The sequence below is a fragment of the Papaver somniferum genome, chromosome 4 (assembly GCF_003573695.1).
Source record: "Papaver somniferum cultivar HN1 chromosome 4, ASM357369v1, whole genome shotgun sequence".
NCBI lineage: Eukaryota > Viridiplantae > Streptophyta > Magnoliopsida > Ranunculales > Papaveraceae > Papaver > Papaver somniferum.
The window spans coordinates 144,419,321-144,434,279 of record NC_039361.1 but is presented as its reverse complement, the minus strand read 5'-3'; the positions used below and the strand labels follow the sequence as shown (position 1 = coordinate 144,434,279).

Sequence of the window (14,959 nt, the reverse complement as noted above, 5' to 3'; positions counted from 1 at the left end):
CTCCATGTCGTGAGGATACGGTTACTCTTAGCATGAATAACAGGCCTTTAAACCCCTAGGTGTCCCTAGTGAACGAGATATAGTCTCATGAGGGATTACAAGAGGTATACCCACAAAACCTACTCCAATCTATCTCCTTGGAAGAACCACTAAGGATAGACACAAAGTAGAAAGCCAAATAATTAGCTTGCATATGTTCTGTAGCTGCAAACATCCCACATATATTCCAATCTGCACACATAAACAATTACTTACGTATGTCATTCAACCTGATTGCAAAAATTTTCTAAGATAGTCATTGTACTTGTTGCAACGTTTGTCACAACACTGCATACTGAAATCACATGGATAGATAAGATAATGGAAATAGAATAGTGAAGGGTGCAAATTTCGTCTTAAGTGAAAGATGTTACCCACAATACTTGTATGAATGTCGTCAAAGGATATTTATTTATAGTGCAATAGTTGAGAGAAGCACCCATTTAACTTGACCACATGATTAGATAATCTAAGCACATGTTTCCTTTTCGGCAAGTATGCGATAGTTTCCTTGGATCCTGCGTTCCACGCTTGCTTAGCGACGGAGACAGGGACAACATTTCACGCATACTGCCACCCAAGTGTCAAGAACCTCATCAATAGTATTTTTGACTTGCTATACAATGATTATAGGTTTTTATTTTCATCGACTACATGATTAGATACTCTAAGAGCATGTTCCTTTTCAGCAAATACTTGATAGTTGCCTTGGATCCTGCGTTCCATGCTTGCTTAGGCGACGGAGACAGGACAACGTTTCACACGTATTTCTATCCAAGTGTCGATAAATGAAGAGGAACCTTATATAATTTTTTTTTTACTTCGGCTCACTCTTTGTGAGTGTACGACAATCGTCTTACGGGGCTTTTAAATAAACTCAACCAGTGATTACCTTGCTACAACATCCATGGCAGTATCAGGATCCCACGAAATCACTTTAGAGAAAGATAAAACTGTAAAAATAAAAAGAAAGTGATTCAGTAATAATTAAATGCGAGGATGAATCTTTCAAATGACTACCATAGCTTAGTTTCGCATTCAATTATGAACGTATATATTTAAGGATTGTGAAACTCAATCTATAGCCGTAAGAACTGTTTCAACCTTAAAAAGGTGTAGAGTGTCATCCTAAGTAGCTCAAAATTAACTCCAAAAGATGAAGTCTCAAGGATGCAAGAAATCAAAGAGTATTATTTGTTATGTTCAAATGCAAATAGTATGATACTAAATGCTCCCCCACACTTAAACTCGACATTGTCCTCAATGTTCAAAACCGAAAATTCTGAAATCTGACATAACAACAAATTAAACACGAAATATGTACCAATGGGTAGGGAACTAGGAAAAACATCCTAAACGAAAGTTGTTCGCCTACGTATTTTATATGAAGTGTCAAAAGGGAACAGCGTTTCGATAAAATATCTGACTTTGATGGCCTCCGGACTGATTGACATGCAATCTGAAAAAGTTCTGGAAAAATTCCGAAACTCAAATGTCCAGGACTATCGCTCCAACTTAATAAACTCCGAATTCAGATTTTCTTTTAGGAAAAGAAAGGTGAGTCTGTCCTCTTTAAAATTTGGGGTCAACCACTCAAATCTTACTTCGTATGAAGTCCCGAAATATATTTTCATGACAAGTGCGCATTCAGAATTTTCTGACGAGAATTTGTCAAAACTTTCATTATAGATATAGGACTTGTAAAATATAAGATGGAAATGCAAGATATGATATGCAAAACTAAGAAAATTAAAAACAAAAGGGATAGAGATACAAAACCGATGGGTTGCCTCCCATTTAGCGCTTAGTTTAATGTCCTCAGCCCGACTTGGAATTCCGTCAATTATTCCTATAGAGGGAGATAATCATGATATTCTTGCACATCCATATCCACATAAGCAATTCTTTCATAATATGGCTTCAATCTATGGCCGTTCACCTTTAAATTTGTTCCATCTCTAAGGATAGAAATTTCAACTGCGCCATGAGAATAAACATTAGTAACAACATACGGTCCAATCCATCTGGACCTTAACTTACCAGGAAATAGTTTAAGATGGGAATAAAATAAAAGAAATTTTTGAACCACAACAAAACTCTTTCGATAAATCATCTTGTCATGGAAAAGTTTCGTCTTTTCCTTGTAAATATGAGAACTCTCGTAAGCATCATTATGTATATCCTCTAGCTCGTTAAATTGTAACTTACTTTGTTTCTCCGCATTGTCATAATCCATGTTGCACATCTTTATCGCCCAATATGCCTTGTGTTCAAGTTCAACCGGAAGATGACAAGCTTTTCCATAAACCAACCGATATTGAGACATACCAATCGGTGTTTTGCATGCCGTTCTATATTCCCAAAGTGCATCATTAAGCCTATAACTCCAATCTTTCCATGAAGTGTTCACGGTTTTCTCAAGAATGGATGCAATCTCACGGTTTGAGATTTCGGCTTGCCCACTAGTTTGTGGGTGATATGGTGTACCGACCTTGTGTGTTATGCTGTACTTCTTGAGTAGAGCATGGAATGATCTTTGAAAATGTGAACCTTCCTCACTGATAACCACTCTTGATGTACCATGTCTAGAAAAAATATATTCCTTCACAAACTCACAAACAATTTGATAATCATTAGTAGGGGTGGCTTTAGCTTCCACCCATTTCGAAACATAATCCACAACAAGAAATATATAAAATTTTCCATTAGAATTGACAAAAAGGACCCATAAAATCAATTCCCAACACATCAAATACTTCAACAGCAAGAATTGGTGTGAGTGGCATTTGATTTCGAGCACCTAGATTGCCAGTTCGTTGACATCTATCACAAGATTTGCAAAAAAATATATGCATCCTCAAATAGGGTAGGCCAATAAAATCCACTTTCAAGTACTTTGAAAGCGGTACGTTGAGAACCAAAGTGACCACCACATGCATAAGTATGACAAAAAGTAAGAATAGATTGAAATTCAGAATTAGGTACGCACCTGCGGATGATTTGATCAGAACCGTGTTTCCACAAGTAGGGCTCATCCCACACATACTGCTTGGCTATTTTATTAAGCTTAAGCTTTTGAAAATTATACATTGTACTAGGTACTTGTCTTGTAACCAAGTAGTTCACTATATCCGCGTACCAAGGTGTTGAATCTTCAATTGAGAAAAGTTGTTCGTCTGGAAAAGGATCTTGTAAGGGAAGTTCTTCTTCGGAAACAACAAGTCTACTTAGGTGATCCGCAACAGTATTTTCAACACCTCTTTTATCCTTTATTTCATAATCAAATTCTTGCAATAGTAGTATCCATCGTATAAGTCTTGTCTTAGCTTCTTTCTTCTTTAGTAGGTACCTAAGGGATGCGTGATCGGAATACACAATCACTTTTGTACCCACCAAATAGGATCTATATTTTTCTAGTGCAAACACTATAGCCAAAAATTATTTCTCGGTGGTATAATAGTTGATTTGTGCATCGTTTAGGGTCCTAGATGCATGATAAATCACATGAGACAGCTTGTCTACTCTTTGACCCAAAACGGCTCCAACTGCATAGTCACTTGCATCACACATTAATTCAGATGGCAAACTCCAATCCGATGACTTAATAATTGGTGCAGTTGTCAACAATTCTTTCAATTTATCAAAGGCATCCTTGCACTCCTTTTGGAAGTCAAAAATAACCTCCTTTTGCAGTAATTTGCACATCGACATTGATATTTTGGAGAAATCCTTAATAAACCGCCTGTAAAAACTTGCATGACCAAGAAAAGAACGAATCTCCCTCACCGAAGTGGGATACTGTAAGTTTATTATTAAGTCTATCTTTGCTTTGTCAACTTCAAGCCCTCGAGAGGACACAATATGATCGAGCACTATTCCATGGTTTACCATAAAGTGGCATTTCTCCCAATTAAGAACAAGATTAGTGTCTATGCACCTTTTAAGCACAAGTTCAAGATTTTGTAAACAAATATCATATGAATCACCATAAACACTAAAATCATCCATAAATACCTCAATTATGCGTTCCACGTAGTCAGAAAATATACTGACCATACACCTCTGAAAAGTGGCAGGCGCATTGCAAAGACCAAACGACATCCGTCTATAGGAAAATGTACCAAAAGGACAAGTGAAAGTAGTCTTCTCTTGATATTCTGGTGCAATAACAATATGATTGTGGCCCGAATAACCGTCCAAAAGGAAATAATGTGAATGTCTTGCTAACCTCTCTAACATCTGATCAATTGAAAGGCAAAGGAAAGTGATCCTTTCGGGTTGCAGCATTAAGCTTTCTGTAGTCTATGTACACTATCCATCCTGTTGAACACTTATAGGAAAGAGTTCATCATCTTGATTTCTAACAACAGTGACACCTGCTTTCTTATGTACCACCTGTACCAGGCTAACCCATTTGCTGTCAGAAATTGGGTAAATCACCCCCACACTTAGCAATTTGAGGATCTCTTTCTTCACGACCTCCATCATTGGGGGGTTAATACTACGATGAGCATCACGTACTGGATTAAAATCATCTTCCATTAGGATTCTATGTATGCACATGGATGGACTAATGCCTTTGATATCAGCAATTGTCCAACCAATAACCGTTTTGTGCTCTTTCAGAACCCTAAGTAGACGTTCTTCTTCGGGTAAGGTTATTTTCAACAATCACCGGAAGTTCTTCTTTGTCACCTAAGTACACGTACTTTAGGTGGTCTGGAAGTGGCTTCAATTCTAGTTTCGATGCCTGCACAATAGAAGGTAATGGAGCCTCATTAGTTACGGGTAAAGAAATATAAGAAATATTACCCGGTTTAGCTTCTTGTAATGATGTTAAGGCACCACACATCTACACCAATTCTTTGGCTAAGTAAACGTCCAAGTTCGGCTGTCTGTGAACGTCCAAATCAATGCTATTCCGTAGCACAACTCCAAGTTCATCTTCATTAGTCAAATCAAACATTTGTTGCGCTAACGAACCAATAACATCAATTGAGAAAGATGAGTGAACACCACTAGGATAACGCATGGTTTCAAAAATATTGAAACGTATTATCTCTTTATCAAATTCCATAGTGAGTGTACCGCTATCAACATCAATCTTCGTCTTTCCAGTCTTCATAAAAGGTCCCCCAAGAAGTAACGAAGTAGATGAACAATTATCTTCATTGTGCATATCCATAATATAAAAATCAACCGGAAAGATTAACTGATTCACTTGAACTAACACGTCCTCCATGACTCCCTTAGGATATATATTGGACTTGTTAGCCAATTGAATGGTAATCTTCGCCTCTTTTAAAGGTCCGAGATTCAAAGAATCATAAACATCGGCTGACATAACACTTATGGAAGCTCCCAAATCAACCAAAGCATGCTCGAATCGTCGGTTACCAATGGTAAAAGGAACTGTGAAACCGCCAGGATCTTCACACTTTGTAGGCATATTTTTAGTAGCATAGTTGTAGCACTTTCTCCCACCTGAGTAATCTCGTTAGCAATCAACCTATCTTTCCTTGTACACAAGTCCTTCAAAACCTTGGAATACCTGGGTACGGTTATGATGGCCTCAATAAATGGAATGTTGATGTGTATCTTGCTGAAAATATCCATGATCTCCTTGTCTTGAGCTTGCTTCTTCGACTTGGAAAAACGACTAGGGAAAGGAGGTGGTATGGTAAAAGTGGGAACCGTGTCCTTAGGTTGGCTATTTGAGGTTGGCTTTTCCTTTGGATGGTATCCTCCTCTACTTCCTTTTCGATGTCGTTACTAACCTCTTTTTGTTGATGTGGATCTTCAGTCTGTCTTCCACTTCTTAGAGTTACTACATTAACGTGCTCTCTTGGGTTCACGTATGGTTGTGATGGAAACTTTGTTGAAGATTGTTCCTTTAACAAATTTACATCGGTTGCCATTTGCCCCATTTGTAATTGTAGATATTTGACAGCAACATCATTCTTTTGTTGATATTGTAGGTTTTGTTGCAATATTGTATCTTGTTTCTGGGAAATACCTTTTGTTTCTTGCATCATAACCTTGATCATCTCCTCAAAATTAGAGCTTTGGTTTTGCTATTGATGTTGTGGATGAAATTGTGATTTCCGAAAACCACCTTGTCGTCTGAAAACAGGGTTGGAAACAACATCTTGCTTGTTTGCATAACTGAAATTCGGATGATCTTTCCAACCAGGATTATAAATATTAGAGTAGGGATCATACCTTTGTCTCTGATTCGGGAACACAACGTTCACTTGTTCGAACTCTTCTTCATAAGAAGGAATGAGAACGACTGTCATTTGTTGCATCATCTTCTCGATATTACCCATTCTATCCTCTAAGTGTGAAGAAGAACTAACTTCGTTGACCCTCCTAGCCATCGATGAGCCTCTTGTATTAAATTGCTGCGTGTTTGCAGCCATATTCTCGATCAGTTCTGTGGCTTCATCAATGGTTTTGTTGGTCAACACACCACCACTAGCTGCATCTATGAGATTTCTCTCTGATTGAAGCATTTCATCATAAAAGTATTGCACTCTGAGTTGCTGATGAGTGCTAAAAAGTGCATATTTCTATATATTTTTCTTGGCATTTAACTCATCTTTTGTGCATTAATTCTACATTTTATCCCATATTCTGTGTTTTCGTTGTTTTCAAGAATAAATACTTTTCTTAATTAATTTTTCATTTTTAGGTACTAAATAAAGCCTGGTTAACTCACGGAGCGAAAAGAGCAAATGAACGGCAAAGACTCTCGCTAGGAGGAAGCGAAGAATGATGTTTGCAAGAGCCGGATCAACGAGAAGTGGGCTTGAAGAGGAAGAATTGTTCTTAAAGAAGATATGGGCTTGGCATACCCAAGGCCCAAAACCCTTACCCAAACCCATTTCCATTATCCATACCCATTTCCATGAGAGCCGTCAGATTTGATCCATCTTGTCATCCAACGGTCGCCTCATCATTGTGCATCAAAATCCGAAGCTCCTGTCAAACACCATAGTACCTAACTCCATCTGAAGCCGTCAATTTTGTTGTATCTCATAATCCAACAGTCACTACATACCTCTCCATCATAGCCGTTCGATTAAATCTATATGGGATCATCCAACGCTCTTTACTCGATGTTCATCAAAGTTCGCTATCCCCGCTTCACACCCTAGCAACCGAACACCTACACCCTAAACAAACATACCCTAATCCCATTTCCATCGAGTTTTTCCCCTCTCTTCTTCCCAATTTCTCTGCAACAGCCATCCCCCGACAGTTGCAGAACCACCACCACCATACCCTGTCTCTGCAACTGCCACCACCTCACCTTCTGCGCCACCATCACCTCTTCCCCGACCATCGCAGACACCACCATCACATCCCCTACCTCTCTAGCCACTTATTACATCAACTTCTCAACCCTAGAACCCTAGTTTAGAAGTTGATGAAATAGGTGAGGTTAGAGACAGAAATTGAAGCATGAGAGAGAAGCAGGAAGGTCAGAGGAAGCATGGGTCGAGAAGATTTGGGAGAGATTTCAGCAAATTAGGTGAGAATTGCCAACCCTAATTTCAACTGATTTGGGGGGATTTTTTTGAGGAACCCTAATTTTTGGGAAAAGTGTATTGTAACTATAAATATGGGTGTGGGATGAGTGTAGAACATCTCTGGACTAGCCAGTAGACATTTGAAGAAATTTTAATTACAATTTCAAATTCAGTCCCTTTATCACAGTTGATTATTTTGAATGTTATGTGTGTGTTGTTTGAATTATCCTGTATGATGTTTATTGTTGTTCACAAGTTTAGCATGAGCTAAACTGCATTAGGCTGAGGCTCAGATGAAGCCTAGTGCATTGTCAAATGGTGAATTGCTAGGATAGTTATCCTGATGTATGTTTTGATTGAGCAATGGGAAGAGATTAATGCTCATAGTGTCTGTGATTGATTTTTCTGTCAAAAGACAGTCAATGCTAGGGGCAAACTAGTGAGCAAATTAGTTTTCCTCCCATTCTAGATGTATGCATAGGATTTTCAACTCAACCTAGGATCACACTGCTTGGCTAGGACACAAAGGTGGATTCTAAGCCCTTAGCTTAGCCACAATCCCTTTTACAGTCACTTAATTTCAGTTCTATTTTGTTCCCTGCTAAATTTACCTTCCTTCACTGTTTTTCTTGCATTTTGAAGCTGTTGTGCACTGAAATCAGTGCACAAACTCCCCCTGACCTTGGCTTATAGCCTTGGTTCCCTGCTATTTTTATTTTATATCCTCTGCCATTTAATCTTTGCTGTTTTGCCATCTTGTGTTAACTGCTTTGCTTTGTTAACTGTTTTGGTTCTTTGCATCTGCCACATTACCTTGCCTTGCTCACTGCCATAGTGCTTTGCACCCATTGATAGCTTAGGATAATTTCTTGTATGCTCCCACTCCCTGTGGACTGATCCCATTCTTACTTTCTATACTAAAACTTGACCTTGTATACTTGCAAGTCTTTTGTGTGCAACCCCATTTTCACACCAAGTTTTTGGCGCCGCTGCCGGGGAGTGGTGCTGCCATCTGCTGATTTCCTTTGCTGTCTTTCATCTACCATTGCATCTCTGTCAAGATCATTGCATGCCATTCATTCCTGCCCTGCAATCATTGCACTTGTAGCCTGCTATCATTGCACACAATCATTGCACACAATCTTTGCAGCCAATTTCTGGACTGTTGCTGTTGTTGCAGCTGGGACTGGTGAGTTTCTGCTGCTGTTGAACCTGGCCAAGGAAGCTGCTGCTTCTGCCAGACCAAGCCCAAAGCTAGTGCATCTCTGCCGTTGGGCTGTGCTGCTGTTGCTCCTTGGCTGTTGCATCTCAACATGTTGCTGGGCTCGTACAACTGAGCTGGGCTGCTGCTAATCTGCGAACTGGGCTCCTAGTCCGCTGCTCCTGAGCTGGGCTCTGTTGCTGCTGGGTTTGTGCACCTTCTGTTGCTGGGCTGCTGAACCCAACCGTTGTTGCTGGGCTTGCTGCGTGAGCTACTTAGGACGATCCTAAAGCCCAACTGGGCTGTGCAACTAAAAGGGGACCAAAAGCCTATTTTTGGGCTTCCCTCCAAAAATCAAGTAAGCCTAACCCATGAGTTAACCCACTTGGGCCTCATTTAAATTCAAATTCGGGATTGTAATAATTAATTTAATTATTTAGTTGGGATTGTAATAATTTTTATTTTTCCTTTATTTTCTTTTTCTTTTTCTTTGGGACTGTAATTATTTTTTGTCTTTATTTTTCTTTTATTCATTTTTTTTTCTCTTTTTCTTTTTCTTTTTCTTTTATGGGCTTGTCTTAATTATTATTATTGTTTTTATTTTCTTTTATGTGTTGTGCTAATTTATGCTAGGTTTAGTTCAAAATTTTTTCCAAAGCCCAATTTTAAACCAAAAACAAAATCCCTTATTAAAACCAAAACCCACTCAAAACCAAATCATCAAAACCCATTTTAAACCAAAATATTGGGCCTTTTTGTGGTCCAAAATTTTTTCCGATTACTCTGTCTGACCAACATGTTAGTTGAGGTACCTACAAGGACATGATTGTGACCTATAGAGACCAAACAAACAGACTTGTTAGAATTAATCAAGAAGAACCTATCGAAATTCTGAGTTCTGAGGTAGACAGCCCAGATCAAACCGAAACAATGGGAGAACCCCGTACCCTCAAGGATTATATGTACCCAACTAGAGCCAGTCAACCTTCTTGTATTGTGCTACCCGAGGATAATGGCCATTATGAGCTGAAATCGAGCACAATACAGATGCTTCCTATTTTTAGAGGTGTTGAGAATGAAAACCCGTACCACCACGTGAGAGAATTCGAGGAAATTTGTGGAACTCTGCGTTTCACTCAAATGTCCGACGAAACCCTAAAGTTAAGGCTCTTTCCTTTCTCCCTGAAAGATAAGGCAAAGGCCTGGCTTTATGCTTTACAGCCTCAATCCATCATGACATGGGATAACCTCATAAATGAGTTTTTCAAAAAGTTTTTCCCGAATCACAAGACTGCGACAATTCGTCAAAGTCTGAATAGCTTTGTGCAATTAGAGGGTGAGACCTCAAGCTAGATACTTGGAGAGATTCAATGAATTATTGCTCCAATGTCCCCATCATGGTTTTGAAAAATGGAGACTTGTGCAAATTTTGTATGAAGGTCTAGATGTGTCCACCCGAACAACGGTTGAGTCAATGTGTAATGGTCTATTCGTAGACAAAACTGCTGATGCGTCTTGGGACTTCTTGATTGAAGTAGCTGAAAAGACGCAACAGTGGGAATCCATCCGTGAACCCAGAAAGACTACATCCGAAGCTAAGGCTTTTAGGATTGAAGCAGATTTCGAGGGAAGAGAAAACATGGCATCAATAGTTAGGAGATTAGAAGAGTTAGAACTACATAAAAATTTAAAACCTTCCACCACTACTCTCCGAGAACATGTCGCTTCGTCTGTATGTGCCGCTTGTAACGATCCCAACCATCAATTCCAAAATTGCCCCGATTTGCTTGCAGTCCAGGAATCTAGGCTTGAACAGGCACATGCCATGTTTCAAAAACAAGAGCATAACCCCTATTCACAGACCTACAATCCAGGATGGAGAAACCACCCTAACTTTTCATGGTCCAAAGGACCCACTCAGGGAGGACCATCTCAACCCAATCAGAGCTATCAAAACAATCAGGGATCTCAGAACAATCAAGGTTATCAATATCCTAGGAACCCTCAACAACAATCAAACTCTCAACAACAATCATATCCTCAACACAATACCGACAAGAGATTATCCTCCCTAGAGGAGATGGTCCAGAATCTGGTGCAAAGTCAGAAAAGTCTTGATCAAAAAATGGGTCAAATGTGTGATTCAATAAGTGAGAGAGAAAAGGGTAAACTTCCTAGCCAACCCCAACAAAATCCAAAGAGGATATTTCAAACAGGCACAACATCCTGTACTGAAACCTCACCCGATCAAGTCCATGCCATTACCACCCTCCGAAGTGGTAAAGTCATCGAGAACAACGTGGGTGAACCTAATGAATCTGATACAAATTCCACGCTGTCTCCACAACCCCAGAAAACCAAAGAATCTGAGCAAGTTGGAAAGCCTGACAATTCTACTGCTGTGAATGTCCCTTTGCCAACTCATTCTCCTGTTGCCCCATTTCCTCAAAGATTGATCTATCAACAGAAAAGTACCCATTATAATGAGATGTTAGATCTGTTCAAGAGAGTCAACATCAACATTCCTTTTCTTGAAGCAATCAAGCAAATCCCTGCATATGCCAAATTCCTCAAAGACTTGTGCACTCAAAAGCGCAAGCTTAATGTGCACAAACGTGCTTTCTTAGCTGAACAGGTGAGTTCCATCATTCTGAACAAAACTCCACCCAAGTTTAGGGACCCAGGTTTTCCAACAATATCTTGCACTATAGGAGAACACACGGTCAATAAAGCGTTATTAGACCTAGGTGCAAGTGTTAACCTTCTGCCATATTCTGTTTATGAGCAGTTAGGTCTTGGGGAGTTGAAGCCAACATCTATCACTCTACAACTGGCAGACCGATCTTTCAAGATTCCTCGTGGAGTGGTCGAAGACGTTTTGATCAAGGTTGACAAATTCTATTTTCCCGTAGACTTCATTGTCTTAGACACTCAACCTGTACAAAACCCAGACTGTCACATTCCAGTCATCTTAGGACGTCCTTTCTTAGCTACGTCCGCAATCATTAATTGTCGTAATGGAGTGTTGAAACTGTCTTTTGGCAACATGACGGTAGAATTGAATGTGTTCGGCATTAGTCAACAACCTGTGAATCTTGATGATGATGATGTGCATGAAGTTAATATGATTGAAGGATAAATACAAGATTCGTTGACTAACATTCTATCCGTCGACCCCTTTCAAGCATGTATGGAGAACTTTAACTCAGATTCCTATGATGATGCATACTGTAGTGACGTCCTATCTCTGCTCGAATCTGTACCTCAAATGGACGTCACTAAAAGGAAATATGAAGTGGAACCACCCTTACTCTCTGATTCCAAGCTCATTCCATCCATTGTTGAGCCACCCAAGCTTGAATTGAAAACATTGCCTAGTAGGTTGAAGTACGCATTCCTAGGTTCTTCTGATACTTTACCTGTCATTATTTCATCATGTTTAGACACGGAACAGGAAAGTAAGCTTTTAGAAGTACTTAAGGAACACAAAGAGGCCTTAGGATGGACCATCTCAGATCTCAAAGGAATTAATCCCACCATTTGCATGCACCACATTAATCTCGAAGAGAATGCCAAACCATCTAGGGAAATGCAAAGGAGACTTAATCCTAACATGAGAGATGTAGTCAAAGGAGAAATCCTGAAACTACTTGATGCGGGTATCATATACCCAATACCTGATAGCAAATGGGTTAGTCCCATTCAAGTTGTGCCTAAGAAGTCAGGCATTACTTCCCGCTACCTTTCATAGACCAAATGCTAGAATGTGTGTCTGGACACAGTCACTACTGTTTTCTAGATGGCTTTTCCGGTTATAACCAAATTCACATTGCACCAGAAGATCAGGAAAAAACTACGTTCACGTGTCCCTTTGGGACATTTGCTTATAGACGCATGCCCTTTGGGTTGTGTAATGCACCTGCTACTTTTCAGCGATGCATGATGAGCATTTTTTCTGACATGATAGATTGTTTTCTCGAGATCTTCATGGATGATTTCTCCGTGTTCGGTTCTTCGTTTGATAACTTTTTAAGACATCTTACCCTTGTGTTGTCCAGATGTAAGAAAAGGAACCTTGTTCTAAATTGGGAAAAGTGCCATTTTATGGTGAATTCAGGAATAGTTCTAGGACACATCATCTCGGAAAAAGGCATTGAAGTAGATAAAGCTAAAGTAGACCTCATCCGACATTTACCAAAACCCCGCTCTGTGAGGGAAATTCGATCATTTTTAGGTCATGCTGGTTTTTACCGGCGATTCATCAAAGATTTTAGCAAAATCTCAAGACCTCTGTGTAGTCTACTCGCCAAAGATGTTACCTTCAATTTCGATGATGCTTGTGTGAAAGCTTGGGAGGAATTAAAAACTCTTCTCACCGCCGCTCCTATAGTCCGACCACCCAACTGGGAACTACCGTTTGAACTCATGTGTGATGCCTCTGATTATGCTGTTGGTGCTGTTTTAGGACAGCGTGTTGATAGACTACCATACGTGATATACTACGCTAGCAAAACCCTTAATGATACTCAACTCAATTACACAACTACCGAGAAGGAATTGCTTGCTGTCGTTTTCGCATTAGACAAGTTTAGATCTTATCTCATAGGATCTAAGATCATCATATACACTGACCATGCGGATTTGAAGTATCTTCTTTCCAAGAAGGATGCTAAAGCTCGCCTTATTCGATGGATACTCTTATTACAGGAATTTTATCTCGAAATCCGTGATAAGAAAGGTTGTGAGAATGTGGTTGCTGATCATTTGTCTAGATTAACCATTGAGTCTATTGATGAGTCCATGCTAATCAGAGAATCATTTCCTGATGAGCAATTGATGTCTGTGTCAAACCTTCCTTGGTTTGCCGACATCGTTAACTACCTTGCTGCAGGTAGGATGCCCTCACATTGGTCGAGACAAGACCGCTCCAAGTTCTTGGCTGAAGTTAAACATTTCCTTTGGGACGACCCATATTTGTTTAAGTACTGCCGAGACCAAATCATTAGGAGATGTGTACCCAACACTGAACAGAAAGATGTGATATCTTTCTGTCATGACCAAGCATGTGGAGGCCATTTCAGTGCCAAGAAAACCGCTGCAAAGATCTTGCAGTGTGGATTCTATTGGCCATCATTGTTCAAGGATTGCCATGATTATTGTGTTGCTTGTGAACGCTGTCAAAAGCTAGGAAGCATTTCGAGGAGAAACATGATGCCATTGAACCCCATTTTGATTGTGGAGATTTTTGATGTTTGGGGGATCGACTTCATGTGTCCATTCCCTATTTCTGACGGTAGATTGTACATCCTAGTCGCAGTTGATTACGTTTCTAAGTGGGTAGAAGCCATAGCAACCAGAACAAATGACCACAAGGTGGTACTTTCATTTCTAAAGGAAAACATATTTGCAAGTTTTGGTACCCCTAGAGCTATCATCAGTGACGGCGGTTCACATTTTCGTAACAAGTACTTTGAGTCTTTAGCACGCAAGTATGGCATAACTCACAAGGTTGCTACTCCGTACCACCCTAAGACGAGTGGACAAGTAGAAGTTTCTAATAGGGAAATTAAGCACATTCTCGAGAAGACAGTTAACCCGTCTAGGAAAGATTGGTCATTAAGATTGAATGATGCTTTGTGGGCCTATAGAACAGCTTATAAGACACCAATTGGCATGTCCCCCTATCGTCTAGTGTATGGAAAGCCGTGCCATCTCTTCTGTAGAGGGTTCTTGTTGCAAGTGATGACGTGTTTTTAGTACTGTTCCCTTGCGAGTTTGAATACCACACCTATGGTATTCCTAGTCTTTTGGTGCCAGAGATTAAGTACCTGAAAACAAAAATATCGAAAACGAAATTAAAAACTAAAAAGAAATTCTAAAAACAAGATTAAAACTAATAAAAATAATAACTAAATCTACGGACTGCTCCCCGGCAGCGGCGCCAAAATTGGATGCGTGTCGTAAGTGTAATCAAATTAATAATCTTATTCCCACACAGTTAACTGGTAATATAATGGAAGTAAGGATCGTTCCCACGAAGAGCAGTGAGTTTTAGTTGTCAAAGTATCACAGAGGGGGTTTGTTTTAGATTGTGAACAAAATAAATAATCAAAGCAAATAAAATTGTATTGTAATCGATGGAGAGAGATATGATCGAGGAATCCTTCTTCGTATATAAACCGTC

The 14,959-nt window shown here is 39.6% G+C and overlaps 1 pseudogene; it reads left to right on the top strand.

Annotated features, from left to right (window-relative positions):
- Positions 1–13,452, top strand: part of LOC113273238 — an 89,069-nt pseudogene extending 75,617 nt beyond the window's left edge.
- The last annotated feature ends 1,507 nt before the right edge of the window (positions 13,453–14,959 follow it).